The sequence below is a fragment of the Canis lupus genome, chromosome 5 (assembly GCF_011100685.1).
Source record: "Canis lupus familiaris isolate Mischka breed German Shepherd chromosome 5, alternate assembly UU_Cfam_GSD_1.0, whole genome shotgun sequence".
NCBI classification, from domain to species: domain Eukaryota; kingdom Metazoa; phylum Chordata; class Mammalia; order Carnivora; family Canidae; genus Canis; species Canis lupus.
In genome coordinates this window covers 9,166,490-9,192,835 of record NC_049226.1, presented here as the reverse complement: position 1 = coordinate 9,192,835, position 26,346 = coordinate 9,166,490, and the positions used below count along the sequence as shown (strand labels likewise).

At 49.2% G+C, this 26,346-nt stretch overlaps 1 protein-coding gene across 13 annotated transcripts in view; it reads left to right on the top strand.

Moving 5' to 3' along the window:
* The window catches only part of PKNOX2 (PBX/knotted 1 homeobox 2), a 310,043-nt gene that overhangs the window by 189,999 nt on the left and 93,698 nt on the right, over positions 1-26,346 (top strand). For 8 of the 13 annotated variants that reach the window (XM_038535746.1, XM_038535750.1, XM_038535757.1 and 5 more), the window contains 2 exons: positions 24,847-24,953; positions 25,622-25,694. The gene's annotated coding sequence lies outside the window, so the exon portion shown is untranslated. The remainder of the gene's footprint in view (positions 1-24,846; positions 24,954-25,621; positions 25,695-26,346) is intronic. The other 5 variants (XM_038535751.1, XM_038535752.1, XM_038535753.1 and 2 more) reach the window with 1 other exon arrangement.

Genomic DNA, 26,346 nt, shown 5'->3' with positions numbered 1-26,346 from the left:
TAACAGCATCGGGGGCGACTGCAAAGGTAGAGAGGAGGGAAGAGAAGAGGCAAACTGACCGTAATGCAGTGGTTACGAGGCTTAAATTGGAGCCCAGGGCAGGCAAAGAACAGAGCCATAAATCCAGCCTTCTGAAAGAATATTCTGGAGGTAGAAGACACAGGCTCACTTAAAATATGTCTGAGATGAGAACCAAAGATCGTTATTTTTGAGTAAGGATATAAAATGCTAAACACTGCCTTTATTAGTCCTTTCTAAAAGCCAGGTGTAAAATACTGCCATTCCCAAGATTGTGTTTTTCCTTTTTTTTTTTTTTTTCCATTTAATGGCAGAAATTAAAATCTCCTTAAGCCATTAGCCGTCACTCCCCAAGGTGAGCCCCCAAAGCTGCTCTGCTAGGGAACCGTCCCCTCATCCGGAAGGTATGGTGGCCGCCCCACCGAGCCCGGGACCCCCTCCACACCCCTCCCTTGGCCCCCACTGGCACCAAATGCCTGCCTGGCAGCAGGTGGCTGAAAGGGCTGAAAAGTTTTATGGGTCTGCCCAAGTAGACCCTGTCTCCTGCCAGTTGCCGGTTTGGCTGGTTGCCCCCCACTCCCAACCACCCAACACGAAAGATACTCAGTCCGCTGGCGCGCTGCCGGGCGGCCCCCCCAGTGGGAGCAGCTCTGGGGGGGGTCAGCCTTAGGGGCCATCAAATGGCCCTTGTGCTCCCAGGGCCACTTCTCCGCCGCCCGGCTTGCTTTCCTCCTCCCCACTCTGCCTTTATTTCTTCCTTCTTTTCTTTTCTTTCCATCAAAGGCTGATGCTACCAGAGAAAAAGTTCATAAAAATGTTATGTCCACCATAAAACCCCTAATGTGGCATTCTGCATGATCCATGCATTAACATTAACATTTCCCAGACAGTTATTGTGAGATAATGGTCCCAGCTATAATTCAGCGGCAACGTTCCTTCGAGCAAATGTTATGGAGGAATAAATGACTCGCCGAGCGCGCTGCTGCAGTGGGGGCAGGGAGAGGGGAGCGGCTGGGGAATGCAGACCCTGGACCTCAGAGCCCCCCCTGCACCACCCCACAGGCTCCCTGTGGACCGGGAGGACACGCCCCTCTGCACCCTGTTTCTGCTTCACACAAATCCTCTCTTCTCGGTACCATGTTGGGAGGAGAGACCAAGGAGAAGGCTTCAAGTCATCAGGGTCAGAGACAGAGCTGAGGGGGTTAGGAGGGGCTTGGGCATTGTGATCCGCCTCCTCCTCCCTGTCCATCCCTCCCCTGGGGGCCCAGCACACTTCCTGCTCACCTCTGATAAAGCTCGCATCCCCCTGTACGCGTGTTACTCGCTCTTACTCGCTCACGTGGCTGTGTCCCCTGCTATAACCGTGCTCTTCTTAGGAACGGTACGTACATCTTTGTCTTTTGGGTGACCTAGTCCAAAGCAAATGTTCAATAAATGTTGGTTAAAAGTAAGGGTGCATGGATGGACAGACGGAGGGATGGATGGGTGGTTGGAGGAGCGACGACAACAGAAAAAAATCCAGAAATGAAAGCAGACCACAGGATGAACAGGGTTTGACAATGGTGATACAGGAAAATACCTCAAGACAACATTTACTGAATAGAATCGTAAGGGTGTGGACTTGGGGATCTGTACTCACTTCACTCTTCAGGAACGTGAGGCCTACAGGATCTGCTGTCCAAGTCAAGGCCAGAACTCGGGACCATGAGGGCAGTGCTCTAATAGCCACCACGTTGCCACTAATGCGAGACTAATAATATGCAAAAGGCACCTATTTTACCCTCCAGGAACTTGCTTCCTGATGAAGGAGGCATACCAGGCACAAATATCACTCCACATACTTCAAGGCAGAACACAGTGAGTGCTCCAGTGGGAAATGACTTCAATTTAGAAACTAAAAGGTTATGCAAAGGATAGGCCTTGAAGGATGAGCAAGACCAGAAAAGGCAAACCTGAAGGGAGGGAGGACAGTTGAGAAGACAGAGCCTTGTGAGCAAAGACCCAGGGAGGGCTGGAAACAAGAATCCCTCACAGATACCTAATTTGTATCAATGGGTGTTGAGTGTATGGTCCAGGGAGACCATTTGGCTATTGGGTTGGCCTTCCTTGGAATGTGCTCCCTAACTGCTTCTTGCTCTTCCCTTCTGACAAGTTATCAGCTTGTCATCATGCACTTGGCCATGGTGGTCAGCTCTCTGGCTTGTGCCTGGGCTGGGCCTTGCTAGCTTCACTGGCCTTCTGAGCTCCAGAGGCGGCAGTCACACCATTGCCTTCCCTTCCCACCTCTGCCTAGTTCTGCTCACACCCCAGAGGAAGATGAAGATGGAGCCACACTCCTCCCAAAAATGTTGGAGGGGGTGGGGGTGGGGACAGGGAATCTCTGTGAGAAGCACAGGGGAAAATGTTGGCTCTTTTCCAAATGCCACATGTCACGACCGCGCTCATCTCTCCCAAGAGTAATTCCCCAGAACGCAGGACCAGATTTATGACGCTGGCCAAGGAGATGATGACCTCCACGATGTATTGGAAGGACCCTGGAGAGGCTTTGCCCCAATCAGAAACACCTTCCTCACTCAGGGGTCTCATCATGTCCTAAGCCGGAAGGGGTCATAGAGGTCAACTGGTTTAACCTGCCATGATATGAAGGCATTTCCAGTACACAGGCTTTCGCTGTCTCCTGATAGCTCCTGGTGGAGGCAGCTGCTCTGCTCTGCTCTGGGGCAGCTCTCGCAGTAGGACACAAAGGGGAACTATGTCTCTGTCACTTCCACCTTCCTGTCCTAGTTCTGCTCTGGACAGCAGAGTGTAAGAGCAATAGCTCTTCTGTGTCATAGCACTTTATTTTTTTTTCAATTTATTTATTCATGAGAGACAGAGAGAGACAGAGACATTGGCAGAGGGAGAAGCAGGCTCCTTGCAGGGTGCCTGAGGTGGGACTCGATCCCCAGACCCCGAAATCATGCCCTGATCCAAAGGCAGACGCTCAACTGCTAAGCCACCCAGGCGTCCCTGTCATAGCACTTTAAACATTGAGGACAATGCTCATGCCTCTCTCTGGGTCTTCTGTGCTGCGGGTAGATACCTTTTATGCTAGCCTAGCTCCCTCATGCACTCATAGTCTCAGTGTTCCTCTGATAAAGTAAGTAAGCGTGACCCTCCAGCACGGTCTAAACCATCGCCACCTTCACCTGGACTTGTAGGAATGCAGCCTTAGATTGCAATTGCAATTTCTTTTTTTTTTTTTTTTTAAAGATTTTATTTATTTATTCATGATAGTCACAGAGAGAGAGAGAGGCAGAGACACAGGCAGAGGGAGAAGCAGGCTCCATGCACCGGGAGCCCGATGTGGGATTCGATCCCGGGTCTCCAGGATCGCGCCCTGGGCCAAAGGCAGGCACCAAACCGCTGCGCCACCCAGGGATCCCGCAATTGCAATTTCATTTTTTTTTTTTTTGGCAGCCACGCCACAACACTGGTACCTATGGAATGTTCAACCAAACTTCCCTCTTTGTTATTCCCATGCAGTGGCTTTAAGCTCCAACCCCCTCACTTGTACACCTTGCCGTTTCCTCAAGCAGTATAACTTTATATTTTCCTTTCTTCAGCATCATCTCCTTGCTTTCAGCCTGTGTCTCCTGCCTCATGAGCTCGATCTTAATTCTGTCTGGAAACACATTAACTACCCCTCCCAGTGTGTAGAATAAGCAAACCTTCTACAACATCATGCAGATCTCACTGGCAAAGACACTCAGTGGCACAGAGCCAGTCACTCCCACCACACTGGCATCGGCTGGCCACTACTGATGAGGGATGATCACAATCTCGCTAAAAGTTCACCTACCTATTCTCTCGTCCAACTTACTCCTCAGATCAATCTATGTATTTTTTAAAGACTTTATTTATTTATTTATTTATTTGAGAGAGTGAGCATGTGAGAGAGCACAAGAAATGGAGAGAGAGAAGCAGGCTGCCCATCGACTAGGGAGCCCGATGCAGGCTCGATCCCAGGACCCTGGGATCATGACCTGAGCTGAAGGCAGATACTTAACTGACTAAGCCACCCAGGTGCCCCAGACCAGCCTATCTTACCCAGAAGGATATCATGGAAGGTGCCATCATGTATCTTGCTGAAATCAATATACTTCTCAGAATTTTCCTTGTCTGCCAACCTAGGATTTCTGCTTTTTTTTTTTTTTTCCACAAAGGGCAATCAAGTTAAACATGATCGGTTTTCAGTGGAGCTATTCTGATTCTTGGTCATCACTATTTCTGTCATAATTAATTCAATTTAGAATTTTTGTTAGCAATTCATATTGAATTTACAGTTATGTGGCTTCCAGAATCTATTAGCCACTTTGTGAAAAGATAGATGACTTTTGCATGTTTCCATCTCTTAAAAAACAAACAAAAAACCCCCAAAATATTTCTTTTCATCAGTTCACAGACAGCTAACCATGGCTCAGCAGTCCTCTCCTTAAGTTCCTTCCATGCTCTGAGGTGTGATTTGCTGGTGTCCTTGGCCTTGACTTTACTTAACACCATAAGCTGCTCGATTACCATCTCCTCACCTATCTCAAACTTGAACCTTTTAGAAATCATTTTTCTGTTTTGATGATTGTTGTCCTTGAAGATAACAAAGCAAAGTGGGAGTTAAATTGTTTGCTTTCCTTTTGCTATCTGGTAACCTCATATGTCTGCCCGGACCATAGCTACTCACTCTCTGATTTTTTTTTCTCTTCCGTTTTGCTTCAAGTATTGCTTTTTAAGAGAGAAAAGAGAGGGGAACTGTGGGGGATGGGGTGTTTTCAGACACCAGTGCATTCTGGGCTTTGGCCTTCCTAGCACACTTCTAACAGGTGCGGGCTACTCTTTTGTTGCTTCTTGTTTATAAGCCCCTCCTTTCATCTTTTGCACATGTGCTTTTAAATCATCCTCAAGCTCAGATTTGAGAATGAGGACAAAAGATGAGATGTCTGTGACATTTCACATTCACCATTAGAAAGACATGGATTAACTCTACCTTCTTTTACCAGCCCTCCTTAGAAATATAATTAGCAATGCAATTCAACCCAACCAATATGTTTGGATCACCTCGTATGCCCAAGGCACAGTTCCAGATACTGTGAGTGATACAGAAGTGAACAAGAATTGTCCCCGCCTCAGACACGGTGGAGGAGGCAGACACATAAATTACCGTCGCCCTAACTGGGATGAGACAAAGTTGGCAGCGCTGGGAGATACAAAGTGCTGTGAGAGCCCAAAGGGAGGAGAGACCATTTCTGCCCGGGGAAGATCCAGGAAAGATTCTTGCAGAAGGTAGCATTTGAAATGGTCGTGGAAGGCTGGGTAGACTATCAGAAGTCAGAGATGCAAAGAATGCTATAAATTCCTCAGCAAAGCACAAAGGTAAAGCTGCAAGATGGTGCTTGGAGAACAGCAGATGACTTTGCATGGCTAGACCATCTGGTGGACTGGGTGGGGGTAGAGCACAGCCCCAGACACTCATTCCCAGCTTTCTGCTCTGCCCCCAGTGTCCCCTCAAAACCCCGAGCCCCACGTACCCTCAAATGAGCCCATCGGCTTAGTCTTCCAAGCATGTTTTTCCCCTGCGATCCTTTATTTCAGTCATCACCGTCCTCCCAGTAAGTTGAACACTGAACTTAGAATCAAAAGATCTGACCTAGAATCTAGGATCCAGCGCTTAGACCAGACAAGTCTCTTAATCCCTCTGAGCCTCTGTTTCTTCGTCTGTGAAATGGAGGAACAGCGTCTAACTTCCATCCTCACAAAGGGGAGTCCTGAGGCTCAAATGAGAAATGGGGCAGCAGCTGCTTTGTAAGGGGTCGAGCACTGGGTACGGCAAAGAACGATGTCGATATGATGACTCTGGCCCCCAGACAGGTGCACCGTGTGGTAAGTTCTCTCGGAGGGACCAGAGGTGCCGGTGGACAGTGCCTGATGCCGCTGTTTCCCACAAGCCTCTGGGAGGGAACCGGGAGAAGCCCAGAGGCCAAGGGAGAGATGTTGATAAGGTCATTTGGAGGTTTGGGTTGGGGTTGAAGCCAACCCTGTTTTGAGACTCCTCCAAGCCATCGGGGTTCTCACTGAGTGCCAGGTGCTGGGGAGTCACCCCACCTTGCCCCGGGAGGGCAGGCTGCGAGGTGAATCTGGAATGTTTCAGGGAACTTCCCCGCAAGCCTCCTCATGCAGAAAGGTGGTGTGCGTGGGACGCAGGGAAGGCAGGAGGGGAAAGTGCAGTAGGTCTCAGATAACAGCTGGTGCCAACACATCTGTGCCGTCCTCCCTCCCTCCCACTGTGCGCCATCCACCGCAGGCCCTGTGAGCACAGAAGTGACAAAGCCACTATGTCTGGCCTGAGAGGACACCATGGGACATGCCAGTGCTTACAACCTACACGGCCAGTGGCATAAAAGAGGTGAGCTGAGTCACAGGAGGGCAGAGGGGGAAGCATCCTGCCAGAGAGGTAAGGAGGCTCAGAGGCAGCTTCGAGGGACAGAGATCCCTGAGCCGAATCTTTAGTTACGTACAGTGGTCCGAGCAGATGGGGCAAGAAGGGGTCTTCCAGGAAGACAGAAGAGCAGATGCAAAAGTGCAGAGGCCCAAGAAATCATCCAATTCCTCCAAGACGCTGGAGCCCATGGTGAGGTGACAGGAGGAAGCCACAGGTTGAGGGGCAGTGGGGGGCATAGAGGGTAGGGATGGGAAGGAGGGGGTCTCTAAAGCACATTTAGGAAGAAACCTCAACACGTCTTAGGAAGTAGAAAGTGAGAAGCAGGGAGGAAGGGAAAAGAAAAGTGGAGGCGCCTCCAAGTCTCATTCTTTTTTTTTTTTTTTTCAAAGATCTTATTTATTTATTCATGAGAGACAGAGAGAGAGGCAGAGACACAGGCAGAGGGAGAAGAAGGTTCCATGCAGGGAGCCCGATGCGGGACTCGGTCCCGGGACTCCAGGATCACGCCCTGGGTTGAGGCAGGTACTTAACCGCTGCGCCATCCAGGCGTCCCTCCAAGTTTCATTCTTGAGCGCCTGCCGCAGTGATGGTACCGTTCACCCGAAATGAAGAACATTCGAGAACCCTGACGTGGGGAAGCGGGCAGAATGGAGATAATGGAGTTGATAGCTGGGCGAGGTTGATTTTGGGGGACTGCGGGATGTCTGGGCAACATCCCACCTCAATCCATCCTGCGCTGAAAACCCCTGTCCCAAGTAGAATTCCTTTTGTCTCTTAACTGAATTAGTAGCACTTTGTGGGGAGAGCCTTGCCCTACTCATCTTCGCATCCCGCACGGTGTCCCTGCATCCTCACAGACCCGGGGCTGGAGAGCATTCTAGACTTGCTGATTATGGACCATTTCGTTGCCTTCTCTGGCCTTAGTTTCTAATGTGCTTGATAATAATAGATAATAATAAATAATAATAGACAGCATTGGGGAGACGCACACCTGCCCTTGACACAGACGCCCCCGTGGGAAGCCGGGCCCCTACCAGCTGGGTGACAGTGACCGCGCTGCTTGACCCTGCGAGGCTGCGCCGTTGAAGTCGGCAGCCACCAGCCACATGTGTCTATTTAAATTAGAATGAAATGAAATGAAATTATAAACATTCAGTTACCCAGTCACAGCAGCCACAGTTCAAGTGCTTAATAGCCACATGGTGTCTACGATATTGGAGAGCTCAGAGGACATTTCCCAGCAGAAAGTTCTGTTGGACTGTGCTGGGCTGGAACGCAGGTATATAAGCGCCTACCCCACAGGGTCAGTGAGGGTCGGTGAGATCATGCGTGTGGTGTGTGTCCCACACTGGGGACAATGGCTGGCACACAGGAACCGGCAATAAACACCAGCCCTTCTGCTGCTGAATGAACTAGAAGAGATCACGGAGGCTTAGGGCAGCAGCACTGAGAAGCCCCTCAGGGCACGAATCCCAAGAAGATGCCAAGAAGATGCCAAGATGATGGACCCTGACCTTAGGGAGGATATGTAGATTCAGGCTGGGAGAGTCGAAGGGGCCTCTCAATGTGCTGTTTGAGCATTTGGGGTTGATGCCTCCAGAAAGAGGCATTTTAAGGACTTAAGTGACACTAAGATGATCTCAGAAAAACTCAGGGGCTATGTCCTGCTGTGACATCTCTTGTGGATCTGGGTTTGGATCCTGCTCCGGGTCCCACAGGGGATGGACTGGGACCTGGGAGTGAGGAGGGGAGTGGGGAGCCCTTGCTCACAAGTCTGTCTGGTGGTAATAGCAGGAAAGGCACTGAGCCTGTCCAGATGGCCTGGCGATTTCTCTTCCTGAGATCATGCTGTGTCTCTGCATGCTTTTGCCCCCCTTGTGTGCCCTCCTGCGTGTTGGGAGCCAAATGAGCAGGACCTGTCGCTGATCTGGAATCAGCAGGGAGGGGAAGGGGCTGATGCAGGAGGCCTGGCCAGAGGGAGCTGGTGGCTTTGTGCTGGGGTTCCCTGGGAGCTGCTCTGCTGGATGCGGGGAGCCGGGAAGGCAGCTGGGAACAGAGGAGGCAGGGCTGAGAGGCTCCCCCTCCTCGGGGGCCATCCTAGGGAACCAGCCTGGGCTAGAGGCAGAGAAATTCTGATAAAGATTCCCTGTGGTCCACCAGCCCAGCGGATAGCCCTGGCTGGGGGTCTCAGACAGACTCTGGGGAAGAATGTTCAATTTGGGTTGGGAAGAAGGAGCAGGGTGAGGGAATTTTGGTGGAAAGCCCCAAGCAGGGCTGGGCTCTGGCCTGGGCAAGCGCTCTCATTCATCCTAGGTGTGCCTGGGGAATCCTGCCCCTCTGGTCTTCCCTCTGGTCGAGGGGCTGGACCAGGTCACCACCAAACCCCCTCCAGCCCTCGTTCCTACCACAGTGTGTGGAGAGTGGAGAGGAAGGGTGGGGTGGGGTGTCGCTTTCCTTTCTGGGGGCTGAAACCCGCTCAGAGACTGGAGGTTGGCTCATCTGCAGCCCTCCCCCTCCCCACCTCCTACTCTCTCTCCTCCCTAGTAGGATGGATTGAGGCAGTGTAGAGAAATCCGAATAACTAATCAGAGTCCTCATTAACCCCCTGCCGGGATGCTCAAACATTCACTTTGCTGTTTGTGAAGCAGAAAAAAAACCTCTCCCTGCATTAAAATTGATGCGTTATTAATCCCTGTGCTCCCGACCTGGTGGGCTACTGCCCCATCCTGCCCAGGGGCTTCGAGTTGCTACCTTGGACCACTTGCATTTTCTATTATTGACTGGCCCAGCACAAAGGCCTCACTTCACAGGGAGCGGGCCTGGTGCCAGCACCGAGGCAGCTGCTTTGTTTTCTCCCTGGCCGGGTGGGGCCCCTCTGCTTAGCCCCACCCCAGGGTACAAGTGCCGGGCTGCCCCTGGCGCCCCTGGGGTGGGGGACGGTGAGTAAATGCCTCTCTCTCCAGACCCCAGAAGGCCTAGTGACCTGCTCTATGCTAGAGATGAGCCGGCCCATGGAGGAGCAGCTTCTTAGTCCAGTGGTGGGCTGGGCTTTGAAGGCCTCAGCATTTGTCTGGCCCAAGAGCTGACCCTGTCTGCACACCTGGGACCACAGAGCCCTCATGGCCTCCCCGGCACTACCCCACACCCAGGCCTTAAAGCTGTTCTCTGGCTCTCTACCCCAGTCACTGCCACATTGCACACCATCCAGATAAGGACAGGGTCCACAGATATTCATTGTGTGCTGGTCCTTGGTGAGACATGCAAAGTCACTTAAGGCACAGTCCCTAACCTCAAGAAGATTGCCTTGTAGTGGGGTCAAGATGTCCTTAGGCATAAAGAATACTATAGAACAGCAAGGGAAGGAGGTGGGGGAAGGAGGAAGGGAGAGAGGGGGACGGAGGGAAGGAGGGAGGGAATTATGGAGTAGAGAAGACCCCCTCTGGGTTCTCTTTGAGCCTAAGATGCTGTGGGCAGGAGCACGTCAAAAACAGGACCTACTACAAATTCGTCATTCCCATCTGGTTGGTCCTGGCCCAGCCTCCTTTCCTGGTTATTGATCAGCCCTCTATGGGTCTGTCCACATCTGTTGCCTGTCTCATCCTGTGAACTCACAGCCACGGCCTCGGCCTGTGTAAACTCCATTATGTGGCCTTCTGTGCAATAGGTCCCTAGAGACAGCTTTGTTAGGAGAAGGAGGAGAAAGAGCTGAAAGTAGAGGATGAGAAGAATTTAATGCATAGCTCTTATTTCCAATCACTTTAGTTCACTACACTGAGAAATGATCAGAGGTCACCTTCCTGATCTTTGACTTGGGCTGGTGCAGAGGATCATTCCACTGACATTTTGGAGCACTACTAGGTGCTAGGGATTCAAGGTGGGCAAGACAAACAGGGGTCTCGGTCCACGTGGAATTTACAGCCCAGTGCCTTATAGCCTAGACAGTGCTCAAATAATCATAAATGAATGTATAATTATAAACTGAATCAAGTACTCAAACTGGATTAAGAAATGCAATGTACAAAGGATCCTCACCTGCCCCAAGAGTTCAGTATAGCTCCCCTGAGGAAGTAGCTTGAGCTGAGTTGTGAAAGTGAAGCAGGCTTAGTTACTAGTTGAAAGTGGACAAGAAAAGAGCATCTTCCAGGAAGGTAGGACGGCTTGTGCAAAGATCCTGTGGTCAGAAGAAGCATATTCTATTTGAGGGACCAAAGGCCTGGGTGGCTGGAAAGCAACGAGCAAGGTGGATGAAGCAGGTGAGGTCAGCTGGGCCAAAACACACCCAAACTTCTAGGCTAAGGACAGATCTCAAGAGCAACGGGAAACCAGTAATGTGTTTGGAACTGTGGAGAAGAGGGGGAGGGAATAGAATGGATTTACACTTCAAAAAGATCTCCCTGGCTGTTTAGTAGAGAACAGATGGGAGAGTATCAATATGTTAAATGGGTCATCTTCATTTTTTCATTTCTTGTCGTTTCCTAGCTCCCGCTTCTATGGACTTCAGCTAGGAAGTCCATAGAATATGCTGGAGCTTTATGAAGGGAGAGGTATATCTAAATTCTGAACACCCAGTATTCAGCCTCAGCCGAAAACCCACAGAAATAAGCTATCATCCTTGAAGTGGTGCCCCTCCTTTGTTCTGGCCATTGCAAGACCAGCATTCTGGTGCATATGGCGGCCCCAAGCCATCCTGAGAGATGGGAAAGCAGCTGAGCCATGGATTGGCAGAGCTGGGAAGAGGAAGGTGGGGGGGGGTACAGGGGGGCCAGGGAAGCAGAAAGGTGGGAGTCCCTGGGAGGGGATCAGGCACTGTCATGGCCTCTTGTTCTGAGTGTGCCTGCACAGTGACACAAGTGTGCACCCTCCGCTGGCTGCAGGTGCCTCTCTATTTGGCTAATGGCTCCTCTGTCCTTGGTTGTTCCAGCTTGCTGCTCTTAAAGAAACTGCTTTTGTTTCATTCAGGACCAGAGCCCTTCCTTTTTTCATTTTAGCAATCATTAATTGATCATAGCTTATATATATGGATACTCTCAGGGTCAACATCCACCCCCCTACCCCAGCCACAGACACACACACACACACACACACACACACACACACTCTGTCTTTGTCATTGAGCATTCTGGCTTTTGTGGGAGTTAGATATATAAACAGTTGACCCTTAGAAGGCAGAATAAACAAAGCGCTGAGTGTAGGGCCACCCGATGACCCCATTTGCTTGGGACGGTCTCAGTTGAAAGCTGTAATTTCTGTGTAATTATTAGTCGTGGTCTCATCCATTCTCAAAATTGTCCCAGTTTGGGTGATAAATTATGTGTGGTCATCCTAACAACATGTCGTGGCTATACACAGGTGTGAGCAATATTTAAATGGGAATTGAGGAGACATCACAGAGCAAATAATATATAAGGGGTGTCCTTGTAGAATGAGCCACATTTCACTACTGGAACAGGGAAATGGAGCATCCCAGTCTTGGGGAGTAGAACCAGCAAGAGCCTGGAGCCATCTATGAATAGGGTCTGCATAGTAGAGGATGAGCACAGTTTACCCATAACCTAGACCAGGACCAAGGAACTTTTCATGAAATGTTTCAACCAGTAAATATTCCAGGTGTTGTGTTGCGACTGCTCAACTCTCCCACTCTTTAGGAAAGCAGCCATGGACAATAGTGAAGAAATGGGTGTGGCTATGTTCCAATAAAACTTTATTTGCAAAAACAAACAGCCTCAGGATCTGGTGTGAGTATAGTTTGCCATTCCCCGACTTGAAGGAGACGTGAGAGATAAGCCAGGGGATTGAGGTAGGAGCCATATCACAAAAGGTCTCAACTACCTGACCGGGTTTGTTTTTTTTTTTAAGATTTTATTTATTCATTCATGAGAGACAGAGAGAGAGAGAGGCAGAGGGAGAAAGTAGGCTCCATGCATGGAGCCTGACGTGGGACTCGATCCTGGGTCTCCAAGATCTGGCCCTGGGCTGAGGGTGGCGCTAAACCACTGAGCCACCCAGGCTGCCAATATCTTTTTTAATAATAAGATTTTTGAGGGTGCCTGGGTGGATCAGTCCGTTAAGCATCTGCCTTCAGCTCAGGTCTTGATCCTGGGGACCTGGAATCTAGTCCTGCATTGGGTTCCTTGCTCAGCAGGCAATCTGCTTCTCCCTCTACTCCTATCCCCCGCTCATGCACTCTCTCTCTCTCTCTCTCTCATTCTCTCTCTCCCTCTCTCAAACCTAAAAAAAGATAAAATAAGGTTTTTTGAGCATAGGAATAGAGCATCTAAGGTCTTAGGGTTTACTGTCAGGGTTCGGAAGGCATTGGAGGAAAGCAGGGAGCAACAGTGAGGAAAGCAGACTCTAGGCACCTCCCTTGGAGGCAGATCTGTGAGCCAGAGTGCTGGGGTGCCCTGGAGAACACTGACTCCATCATACAGAGTCTTCCCTTTGTTTCATAGTTCCCTCCCATTCCCTACCCTCAGGGGGGTCACGCTCTGTTGGGCAGACACAGTGATAAGGTGCCACCCTCTCCTTTCCCTTGCAGTGAAAGGAAATAGTGACCATCTTCTCCTCCCTTCCCCCACCAGGGCAGGGCTGCTGATTGTGGCAGGGGCAGCTTAGCTCCCAGAACTCCCCATGGACTCTGGTGCCTTCACAGTTTAATTATTGCAGTGGACCTTTGGCTGTGGAGCTGGAAGGGGGAGCAGTTGGCCATCTGCCATCAGCAGTATGCCCCCAAGCCCTCCAAACTGCCAGGCTTTCTTTCCCATGAATATCCCAGTGGAATAGCTTGAGATTCCCTCCCACGCTGTGGGAAATCCAGCTTCCCCCAAGGTCCAAGGGAGGAAGGGTGTTTGGATTCTCCTGGTCATGTCTTTCTTCAAGGTTCTGCTCCAGGAATAAGTCCTGCTCCCCTTTCCTTCTCTGTCTTGCTTGTGAGGCCTCTTTGGACTTATCCTCACAGCTTCCTCATTCTGGGGCACGGCCCTTTCTCTTTCTCCCCAGCACAGAGTGCAGAGCTGTCTCCTGTGCATTCTTACTAATCATGTGGGAGCTAGGCCTGCGGGGACTTACTCACCTCAGGCATTTGGGGGGGCACCAAAAACTCAGGTAGAAATGCTATTTTAATAAAAAATTTGGGGGGGCAGCGCTGCATGCAGCCTGGGGTGTGATCCTGGAGACCAGGGATCGAGGAAGGATGGCTCCTTCCTGCATGGAGCCTGCTTCTCCCTCTGCCTATGTCTCTGCCTCTCTCTCTCTCTCTTTCTCTCTTTGTGTGTCTCTATGAATAAATAAACAAAATCCTTAAAAAAAAAAGAAATTTTTAATCAAAACCAATGACAAAAAAAAAACAAAACAAAAACAATGACAAAAACACATGATAAACAAAACACCAGACTTAAAGGAGAGCAGAATCAGGTTTCCCTGATTCTTCTTCTGCCTTGCATGATAATATGGCTAGGCAGCACATTTTTGTTGATCCAGTTTTTATCTCTGTTACTGAGCTTTCTGACACTCCCTTGGCCTCACTCACCTAGTCCTGGAGACCTGAGGAGAGGCCAGAGTGGGGCAATGGCACAGGGCAGTAGTTAGTTAAGCTTCACAGGTGAGGCACCTTCTTCAGATCCCTCTCCTATCTGTTCCTTTTTCTCCTGCACAGTCTGCCCTGCCACCTTCTTGCTGGGACCTGTTTTCCCAAAGAACAATATCTTCTTTCTGCTGTCTTCTGCTGAGACTCACACTTCTCCATCTTTGAGGCCCTGGCTTTATTTCCCTGGGAAGTTCGTGGGGGGAACTTTAAGTTCCTCTACTCTACTCTCTTCCCTTTACCTTTTCTTCTTTGCCCTTAGTATCTGACACTGTATATTTTATTTATATGTCTTGTTATCATCTGTCCACTACTCCCATCTCTACCCTCCCCCAACCAATATGTAAGCCCTATGAATGCTGAGACTTTTATCTTTGTGTGTGTGTGTGTGTGTGTGTGTGTGTGTAAACAATTGTGAGCAGTTCCTAGCACATAGCAGGCACTCAATAAACATTTGTTGAATGAGCAAATAACAGTCGAGTTCCCTTTTCTTTGATCTTTCCCCTCTCAGAGTAGGCCCTTCTTTAGTAGCCAAAGGATGATTAAATCATTTTCCTAAATGAAAGAACATCTGCCCTGGACCTCCATCCTAAGCCATGCAAAAATGAAGCAGGAGCTTTTAAAATCACAGTTGTTATTTAACCAGTCCAAGGTAGGCAATAGAAAAAATATTTTCCAGACCAAATTCCAGGGTTTTCAAGGTATGTTGTGCATTTTTTCCCCTTTGAATAGGGAGTGATGTTCAAGAGAAGAAATTCAATTCTGTGTAAGGTGAATCAGGACTGATTCTTTTTGCAGCCTTGGCCAAGACACTTTAAGTCTTAGTTTGATTATTCTATCTGTAAAATGGGTGTGTTGCTTTTAGCACTATCAACGTCACAAAGGTACTGTGAATTCAAGCAAAAAGCTAACAGATGTGGCTGGATATGCTTTGGGATGTATAAATCACCGTGCATGTACAGAGGTGTATGAAATTTCACTAACACTTGGCCAAGGCAGAGCAAGGGGCCTTCTGATGAGACCCTGGCAGAAACAACAATCTGCTCCTAACTTTCTCACTCTAAAGATAGAGAAGCTGAGGCCCAGGCAGTGATGTGCCCGGGGTCACATGCAGAGCTAATACAGGAGCATTATGGATAGAAGCCAGGTGTGTGGCTCCAGATGCAGTTTCTGGCCTCTCTGTGTATCTCAGTTGCCAATTCCATCAGAACAGGGATCCTGGACTCTGCTCTGAACCCAGGTCAAAATCACCATGGATGGAAGAGAATTTCTGACTTTCAGATATCCTTGTGAATCCCAACCCTTCACAAACAGCCTAGGGAGGGAAGCATTTTAAATAAAATCCTTTTACCATCCCTTCCATTTCTGAGATTCATTTCTGAGTGGCATCTGAATGAGAATTTTACAGACATTTCATTTCTCGTCCTTGTTATCATTCCTTTGCTGTCCTCCAGGAGCAGGTTATGACTGCAACCACTGTGAGACCCAAGGTGTAAATCTCCTGGAGTGGGAACTTATGCCTTGGGTGGCAGGTCAGTAGGTTGGCAGGATCTCCACACGCAGCATGATCATTGCAGGAGGGAACAGGGCCCTGAGAAGGGCAGGGAGGCACAGAGATTAATTTTTTCAGTGTCATTCTTCCTGTGCATTCCTTAATGACTGAAATTTACATGTGGGGGGGGGGAAATCCCGATTTTCCCTGGAAGGCCTGAAAGGGAAAGCCGGAGCCATCAGACTGTCTTGCCAGTGGGTGTGTCCACTTGCAAGGGCTCTGTATTGATCTGACTGGGAATCTTTTGACTTTTTACAGGGTGTGTGGCTGTGATCATGACTGTGAACTGGAGTTTGTGCCTTTGTGGGTCTGTGACCATGTCTCTGGGATTGTGTGTTTGTGTGTGTGTGTTTTGTCATCATTCCTGTCTTTGTGACCATGTGCAGCTCAATGTGTGTATCTTTAAGAAAAATTATTTCTCATTTCCTGCATAAATTACTCCATGTAAAAGGCCATCCAGAGCTCAGTTCCTAGCATCTTTTTTCAATAAAGCAATATTATCACAGCCTAGTCCCAAAACTAGTCCCAGGAGAGGCTTTTCCTAGATTCTTTGTCAAACAAAATGTCAGCGACTCACCAAATGATGAGAAGAAGAATTCTTCTTGTTTATTTCCCAAGTGAGGCAGACCTGAAGCAGCTCAGCCTCTTTGCATCCTTTCCCTGGCTAGGCAGACAGCAGGCAGGTGGGCAGGTGCACAGGGGTGCTGAGGAGCTCACCGTGAAACCCTTGGACTCTGCCTTTTCACTTCACTCCTTACCCAGCTTTGTGACTTCGGGCAAGTCACAAAGTCACTTTTCTAACCTCAGTTCCCCTTTTTAAAAACAGGACGAATAATACCTACTTTATAGGGCTGTTGCAGGAATTAAATAATAAATGGGATAACATAGCTCTTGATAAAGGACATTAGGATGTTGTGTGTACATATCCTCTGCTGAATGTGTATATTTATTTATTCCTTTATTCAACAAATATTTATTGAACATCCGATACGTCCAAAATACGTTTGGGGCTCTGCAGATATATACAGGCTTGAGACTGAGTTTAGGATGATATAATCTAGTGGGGTAGACAGAGTGGCAAACAGACAATCACAATCTGGTGGGATAAGTGCTAAAAGAATAGGATGTTCTAAGTCACTAGAACCATCCTTGAGGCAGCCATGTGGAGGATGGAGTAGGCAACAGAGAGACCCATGAGGAGGCTATTGCAGAGCTAAGGTGCAGCAAAGGAGCTAGAGAGAAAAATATAGTTCATTCTATGTGGGGACAAAAATGAATGGTTAGCTTGTGCCAGAGTACACTTATTTCGTGCTTCTGGTGAGAGCTTTCAGGGCTGGGAAGGCTGTCTGGGAACCAGGGCCATCCAGCAGCCTGGCTGGAGGAGGGAGCAGGGGCTCACTGGCTGGAGGGTCTGACCCCTGGGGAGAGGAATGGCAGAGCTGTAGGCTGTGAAGAGGCTTAGCCCAGCACAAAGGGGGGATGGAGACAGTCGGAGCTTTTCAGAGATTTTCAAAATGCTTCCAATGGATCTGAAGTTTTCTCCAAGAAAGGAAATACTGCTGGAAAAGTTAAGTGCCTTCTCCAAAGTCAGGGCTGGTCTTAGCTGTGCTTAAAGGGACATTTGCTCTCCATGCTGGAGTCCCGATCACCAATCTCTCCTTTATGTCTGGTGAGATTCTGCCCAGGTCTCTTGAGTGCCTTTGGAATTCCTGTCCATCCATTCATTACCTCATTTAATAAATACACATCGAGCCTGCTGGTAGGCCAGAGCTGGAAGCACAGATGTGAGGAACATGTCGCCCAGGAACCTCAGAGTTTACTGGAAGGGACGCCTATAGGAATACATAACAAACAGTAACTTAGTGAGATACAGCCTGGAGTCCATGGCTAAGAACTTTGGACTTTATCTTATAAGAGATATGGCCCCAGTTACTAAGGGAGAAGAAAGGAGGGCATGACATACCCCATGTGTAGTAGGGTGGCATAGAGAGAAAATGTTACAGCACTGAATCTGGAAGGAGGAGTAGGATTTGGCCAAACAAGACCTAAGCAAACTGTCATTACCATCATTGTCGTTAATGATGTTGGTCACCATTTACAGAAGGCTAGTCTGCGCCAGGGCTGAGTACTTTACCGTCTGCTAAGCACAGCACCTGTGTGTTGTAATACCATAAAATCCTAATAAACAATTTGTGAGTTAGCTATTATTGTTTGCATTTTACAGGAATAGGGAAACCAAGACTTACAGAAGTCACACAGCTGGGAGGAGGGAGCTCCAGGATTTGAATCCAACTTTGTCTGGCTTCAAAGCCTCTTCTGCTCTGCTGGACTATCCCTCCACATTCACTTATTAATATTAGTGCAGGAGTCCTCTGAAATAACCCAGAGTTTGGTCAAAAGCTCTTCCTTCAGAGACACATTGAAATATAGAGAATTGGAATGCCTTTGGCAAAAAGTAATGATGACTAAATAGCAAACTTTCAACTGTACTGATTAAGCATTCATCTGGATTAGTATTTTCCGGTAGCGGTCCCTCTTCATGTGACAGGAATGATTCTTTCAATGGTCTACAGGGACACAGTACTAAGCAAGGTATGTGTAGCGGGCATAAAAGAAATAAAAGACACAGATCTTGTCCTCAAAGAAGTATGATGCCATTGAAGAGATTCAGATTAACACAGAAAGCAACAGTTCACAAAACAGAGTAGACTGAGGACCAGTCACTGGGTATAAAAGGTTGACTTCATTCAGTTGCAGAAGGTCAGAGAAGGCCAAGACTTGAGTCTGTCTTTGAGGAAAGTGCAGGATGGTGATGGGCCTGGACAGCAGGGAGGAGGAGGAGCATGAGGCCCCTCAGAAGGGCATGAGGGCCTAGTGACACGGCATAGGACTCAGACATGGCGTGCGCTAGCTCATGCGACAGAGGCAGCCTAGGCTGGCTGGAAGAAGTTTGGGGTTGAAAGGTCCAGGTGAGGGATCCCTGGATGGCTCAGCAGTTGAGCATCTACCTTCAGCCCAGGGCATGGTCCTAGAGTCCTGGGATTGGGTCCTGCATCGGGCTCCCTGCATGGAGCCTGCTTCTGCCTCTGCCTGTGTCTCTGTCTCTCTCTGTGTGTCTCTAATGAATAAATAAATAAAATATTAAAAAAAAAAATAGAAAGGCCCAGGGGATTCGAGAAAAGAGGTAGGTTTTGGCTGATTACAGAGGATAAAATGGAAGCTAAGAAATTTGCATTTTGTCTTCTTAGGCCCTGGCAAGCCACCACAGATTTTTTTGAGCAGGGGACAATCAGTATAAACAAGTCTGTAAATCATCTTAGCTCCCGAGGAGGCTCTCTCTTCCTAGAGGATTGGAATCTGGTCTCTTTGAGATCAGCCTCGTCTCTCTGGTGATATGTGAGGCTTTCACCAGGACAGTTGAGTTCAATAGCAGATCAAGAGCAATAAGAGAATGAGATCACACTGTCAAGTCCAGCCTTTTGTGTATAATGATGAAGACTGATGATGGTGGTGGTGATGATGGTGATGACGGAACAGAATTCAGAGGGTAAAGGCTTTTGACCAACAACACCTAGCAAACCCATGGTCAGGCTGGAATGAGCCGCCACACTTCCTTAGCTTGCTCACCCCAATGAGGACGTGAAGCAGCCTTAGACTCTTGTGTCTGCCACTGAGGAGGTGCCCGAGGGTCCTGCACTCATGTCCGTATAGGCCCTGGGGTGGGCTCCAGAGAGAGAACAGGCTCTTTCAAGGCTCTTAGGCCAAAGGAGACAATGACTGTGATGATTTTTGATCCTGGGATAGGTACAGGATGGAGCAGCCTTCCCAGAGTGGACAGGAGACAGGCCTTTGGTGTGAGCTTCTGGCCACAGATTTCAGAGGCTCAGGTTCATCTCTGTCCTATCCATCTGCAAAAAATACAAGTTGGGGACGCATGGGTGGTTCAGTGGTTGAGAGTCTGCCTTCGGTTCAGGGCATGATCCCAGGATCCTGGGATCAAGTCCCACATCGGGTTCCTTGCAGGGAGCCTGCGTCTCCCTCTGCCTGTATCTCTGCCTTTCTCTCTGCATTTCTCATGAATGAATGAATGAATGAATGAATGAATAAACAAAAAGTACGAGTTGTCAGAACTGGCAGAGGTGTTCTCTTGGGGAAGCCTGCCCGTCCTGTCAGGGGGCGCCCTGGTTTGAAACTTGGACAGGCAGGGAAGGGCCTGACCAGAGCTAAAGAACTATGGGTGGAGGCTGCTCCATTTCCTGGAGATCTTGTAGGGACAGAAGGACTTCATCTTCAAGGTGAAGCTCCTGCTTCCTTCTTTGTCCCTGAAACATCTGGGCCATCGGGTCGCACAGGGCCCCTGTCTTCCCATCCATCTCTTTCTGTAGGCCTCCCCGCCTGTCAGAAGGCCTGTTAATTAAGCCCAAATCCAGCCTCGGGATCAGGGCAGAAGTGTCGCAGGCCGCGCTGGCCTCCAGAGGAGGTGGATTTTGTCTGACAACAAGAGGGAGGGTGGTGTGTTCTCTCTGGCCAAGATGGGAAAAGGCAGAGTGGGGCCCCTCCTTCAGGCAAGGCGGGCAGCAGCGTGGCTCACAGAGCCGCCCCGGGGTTGGAGGGGTAGCCGCGACCCACGTCCCCCCAGCCCCAGGCTGGTCTCATTCTCTCCAGCGCTCTCTGCCGTGCGAGTTGCCCTCCTTTGCTCAGAGGAATCGCTGGCAGTGACAGAACGGAGATTATAAGCGATATTTCTGCCTCGAAGCGTTCTCCAGGCTGTCGGGAGCGAGGTGGTTGTCAGGTCTAGGAGAGGAGAAATCTGTGTATACTGTAGCCCTGCAGCAGTGCCCTGCATGGGGGCAGGCTGGGGTCCCCTTGGACTGTCCCTCCTCTCTCCAGTGTATCCCCATCAGTGCCTGAGTGGGGGTGGGGTTGGTTACCCGCCTCTGTTGTCCGTGTGCTTCCTGTCTGAGGGGCCCTGGGTCCTCAGTGTCACCAGAGGGGTGGCAGTGGAAGCAGAGGTACAGCTAGAGCACAAAGACAGACTAAAAAGCATGTGGCTGGGACGCCTGGGGGGCTCAGTGGTTGAGCGTCTGCCGTCAGCTCAGGGCATTGATCCCCGGGTCCTGGGATCGAGTCCTACATCGGGCTCCCCGCAGGGAGCCTGCTTCTCCCTCTGCCTGTGTCTCTGCCTCTCTCTGTGTGTCTCTCATGAATAAATACATTAAAATTCTTAGAAAAAAAAAAAAAAAGAACATGTGGCTGCAGCTGCACCAGGACATCAAGAAGGAGCTCCAGCCCCTCAGTCTGAAAGGACACAATTAGAAATAGAGGCTGAAGGAGCAGACAGGCAGGGCTACATTGGAGGGTACAATTATTTCCGTATTATCTAGGTTGTGAGCACCTCCAAGACAGGGAGAGTGTGTGTGTATGTGTGTGTGTGTGTGTGTGTGTGTGTGTGTGTGTGTCTGTGTCTATGTGAGATCTTTGCATGCCCAGTCAGTCCCCAGTATATGGTAGGTTTATAATACATGGAGGCTAAATTGAAGCAATTTGCACCTGCCCAGAGGGGTGGATGAAGGGAGGAAGGAAGAGTATAAAGCTCCCCAAGAATAGAGCTCTCATCTGCCAAGTAGACCCCAGACACCTGGGGAAATGAGGCGGGGGAGCCGACATCAGCAGAGCTCCCAGGAACAGCCCACCCTACAACTCAGGGCACATCCACTTCTGCTTTCTTCCGGGGGCCCAACATTTACTCAGCACTTACTACTGCGGGCACGCCCTTTGGATTGGTAAGACGTACAAGAGCAAAGAGAAGTGGGGAGGTTGGAACCGCAAAATGTCAGGGTCTGGAGTCAGAAGACATGCCACTTGCTGGCTGTCTTTTGAGGCAAGCCCAGTACCTAAGCCTCATTATCCACATCTGTGAAATGGGGACAATCACCTGGCAAAGAAAAAGGCATCACTCGTACATTGCAGATAGGATGTGAATTGCTGTGACCTTCCCACAAGTAATTTGTTAAAAATTTTTTTAATGAACATACCTTTGGATTTGGCAGCTCCACATCTAGAAGCTTATTCTACAACAACGATCAAGTCTGGAGCAATATTCAGCTATAAGAATGGGCATGATTTATAATAGCAAAAACTAGAAATAGTCTAAACAACAAACGATAGAAATTTGGCTGAACAATTATAGTGCATCCGTAAATGGAATGCCATTTAGCCACTAGGATTATAATGTATATTTTCCTTATCTGGAAGGTATATATATGTTACAAAAATAAAAAGCTGACTATAGAACAGTCTATATGGTGTGATACTGTTTTTAAGAAAGAAGAGTTTTAATTCTACATATTAACTGTGGTTCTCTCTGTATTGTGGGCTTACAACTAACCTAAACTTTCTCCCTCTTATTTATCTATTTGGTGTGGATCAGCTTGTATTGTTTTGTAAAGATAATGAACATTTAGTTGTATTAAAATAGTGACCTTTAGAGGTGGCTTTAAGAGTTAAAGAAGATATTACATATGAAAGTGCTTTGTAAACTGAAAAATGACAGACATCAGACAGGGTCTCTGCCCATGAGGAGCTTACAGTTTGGAAAAAGATGAAAGACACCAAGATAACTATAGCATGAAACAGAATGTGGCAAGAGCTTCCAAAGAATGATAAACAGCATGTTACTTGGAAACACAGAGGAGGTAAAATTACTTGTGGTTCTAGAGGAAAGAGCCAGAATGTTTGAGTTGAATACTGACGAATCGTTAAGGTCCTGCCAGGTAGAAATATAGAACTGGGGCAGCAGGGGAAGCGGGAAGCTGTGGCACAGGTTTGGAGAATGGGAAATGCTTGCGTTTGAATGGAGGGCAGAGAGCCTAGGATGATGGAGCAAGAGGAGTCCAGCAGGGCAGTTGGAGGCCGGGGGGGGGGGGGGGGGGCTGGCCTGCACACACCTTGAAGGCCGCACTTGGTAAAATGCCATCTGGGAAGCTTTGTTGGTGCGTCTGAGAGTAGGGAGTCACTGAAAGTTCTGGGGAAGGAGCTGACAGCGCAGCAAACCCCTCAGGGGTGGGGAGGTCCTGCCTCATGGTATGGGGCTGGGGAAGGAAGAATGGGACACCTCTCCTGGGTGCTGCCGGGGAGGCCAGAGAACTGGGAGCCATTCACAGAATCCACCCAAGGCCCCGGGGAGGAGAAACAGGCTGTGGGTGTGGGGACAACAGTAATCTGGTGCTCAGGACCTGTTCTCCCTCCGTTGGTCCTGATCCCTTGGGCCTCTCTGTCTCAGGCTGTCCCAAGGCGACCTGACCCCCTGCCGCTTTGAATGTGTCTCTATTCCTTAGCTCCTCTTGGGAGGAGCCTGGGGTGTGGACAGAGGGTTTGTTTCAACCCGGTAAGCTTTTGTTAATGGAAATACATTAAGCAGCCTGCCTATCGTGGAAGCTTCTCTTGGCTCGTCCCATCCTCCGAGCATGCCCCAGCTTACTCTTTCCTGCAGGCGAGAATTCATACCCCCTCATCCCGGATGCTGTGCCTCTGCCACCCTCACCCCTAGCAGTGCCTGTGTTGGTGCACACATGCGCACACGTGTGTGCACACACACACATACACACACTGGAAGGAGGACAGGAAAGTCTTGTTCAGGCAAATGTCTAAATTTCCATTTCCCCACTGCAGCTCGCAGCCCAGGCCACTGTTTAGCTCCTCCTGTTGTCATGTCACTAGTTAATTACATTCTTTACTGAGGTGCAAATGTGTTTTTACAAGGAGACTACGATGGTGTTAACTAGGGAGGAACTGTGAATGTTACAGATGCATTCACCCCTCGTCGTAAGGCTGGGGCTCTTGGCTGGCAGTGCTGCCCGATGCTGCCCTGAAAAGGCAGCCCAGGCATTTCACCAAGCTGCCCTGCTCCCGCGCCGTCCCGTGACCCTGCCCTCACAGCCCCAAACGCAGCCTCCTTCAAATCAAATTAGCAACTGGATCCACAAGGAGAAAACGAACCGACACGAGTGTCTGGGAAGTGTCAGGCCAGGCCTTAGAACAGTGCAGACCACCAACCTCAGTTTCTGAACATCGCAGTTCATTTTAAATATTGGGAACCAAAATAATTCACTTCGATCTAAAAATAAATCAGTAAGTAGTACAGCCAAAGCCAAGTTTAGGCCAAGGCTGTCGTTCACTGCCTGTCTCTGCTTGGGGTCCATTGCCCTCCTGACTCTTCCTCCCTGCTGCCCCCCCACACACACACCCAGTGTGGTCCCCAGACCCCCAGCGAAAGCCTGCCACGGGAAAAGGATCAGAGACTCAGCCGCACATCTGAAGAGGTTGTGACTGCTACTCTTCCTTTGAGTTTCCTACAGTTTTTTATTTTACTTTTTTAAAGATTTATTTATTTAAAGAGAGAGAGTGGAGGGGAGAGGCAGAGAGAGAGAGAAATTCAAGCAGACCCAGTGCTGAGCCTGATCTCAAGTGGGGCTTGATCTCAAGACCGCAAGATCAAGACCTGAGCTTTTGAAATCAAGAGTCAGACACTCAACCGACTGTGGCAACCAGGCACCCCAAGTCTTCTCCAGTTTAAAACAAGAAGCCTTGGGCAGCCCGGGTGGCTCAGCAGTTTAGCACTGCCTTCAGCCCAGGGCCTGATCCTGGAGACCCGGAATCGAGTCCCATGTCAGGCTCCCTACATGGAGCCTGCTTCTCCCTCTGCCTGTGCCTCTGCCTCTCTCTGTGTGTCTCTCGTGATTAAATAAATCTTTAAAAATAAAATAAAATCTCTAAAAAAGAAGAAGAAGAAGCCAGCTCCGCCCTCCCCAGGGCCCAGAATCACTCAGGCACCTGCCCACACTTTGGGGGAGAGAGGGCCACATGGACAACTGATATCAGGAAACCAGCTGGGGCGGGGGGGGCACTTGATGGGGTGTTATGCTATATGTTGGCAAATCGAACTCCAATAAAAAAGTATACCAAAAAAAAAAAAAAAAAAGGAAACCAGCCAGGTGAGGACAGGGCACTTGCAACTAAGGCAAGGATTTGGGCTGTACAGTGGCTCGGTGGGCCTGAGCCGCTACACCTCGGGGAGAGACTGGTGTGGTACATATGGCAGGGAGGTCCGGGGAGCAGATAGAGTGTATCCCTCATAGCCAGAGCAGGTACCCCCATGTTCTCTGATCACCCAGGGCCTCTAACCCCTTCTGAGAGCCACTCTGCCCCCTTTTTTTTTTTTTACAGGTGCTTTGGCACTAGCTGACAGGAAGAATTTCTGGCCCAGCTGGGAGTGAGAAGAAGGAGTGAGTCTCCTGAGGGCCATCCTCGAGTCCGCCAGGATCACCCGAACAGTAAGAAATGCTCCTCCATCCCTAAACACATAGTTAAGCCTTCCAGGCAGATGATCTTTTCTTCTGAAAACCTCGAGAAGCAACCCATCCCATTAGCTGGCACTTAGCATACACAACCTTGGAACTCGCAACACCAAATTATTTTTTTTTTCATGTCTTTTCTCCTTAGCTCCTTCAGGGCAGGGCCAGAGCCATACCTTGTCCCTTTTACCTCTCTTTTCTTGTACGTAGTCTGGGAACAAAAAAGTGCTGTCGATGCAGATGGATGGGCTGTTGCTTACATCCACAATGATACTGACATTTGTATAACCTTCTGGAGCAAGCACTATCATCTAAGAATCACGTAGGGGTCTTTGTTAAGATGTACCACCTGGACCTCACACCAGAGCATCTGATTTTCTAAGCCGAGGTTAAGACCGGGAGTACGCACCCCAAGTGTTTTTGATGAACACAGAAGAAACTGCATCCCAGGTGTTTCTGATGAACTCTGAGAAATAGTTCTCTAGGATGTATAAGGCATGTTGAATGGAGAATCTCCTTTAATCCTCTTATCAGATAGGGTTTTTTTAAATCCCCTTAAGTAACTTCATGATCTCAAAGACATAAGTATCAGTATAGGCAGGGATTTAGAAATCCAGTTATCCAAAACAACCCTTTTTTCTTTCCAGTATGCCATGATAAGGGCTGGATCTGTTGTGGTGAGATTGGGCCCCAACTCCAAAGGACACTGCCCAGGACTTTGTAAGTTTCCCTTGCTGTCCCAGGGCTGCCCTGATCTTACAGTTCATCAGCTTTCATTTGGGGGGCAGGAATTCCTCACAAAAGCTGGTTTCCCTGGAGAGAGGGAGAGGGAGTCAGTGAACCAGAGAGGTGAATGTTGCTGGGGCCAGCTCCCCAAGTTAGCAAGGCCACAGATATTCCAGAGGATCACATGGGCAGAACGGCCCACAGTGCTTGTCCTGGTTCCTATGCCCTCTGGCCATTTGGGGAGCTCTGTCTTGTAGGTGCCTTAAGGGGTGGGCAGCATGCTGAAGCTCCAAGAGGTATAGATGAGAGAAAAAGGCCTATGTAGGGGGCTCAAGTCTTCATGCTAAGTGTGGGTTCGGCAATGCCCATTTCAGGGACGTGTTGACCGTCTTTTCAACAACCTTCGGAGTCTGCGTGCCCAGCAATGTCAAGGGAAACCACTGCAGGAGATAGTTATGGCTTAAAGAAGATGGGGAGATGTTAAAGAAAAAGAAAGAGAAAAAGGGGACAGGGTTAGAGACTACTGGTGAACCAGTGTGGAAGGGTGTTGTTGCCAAATCCAGTGGCTTTCTCTGGGACTGGCCATTGCACTGAGCTGCTTCTCACTGAGCAACTCGGTAGAGTCCTGTTTGTCTCCACGTGGAGG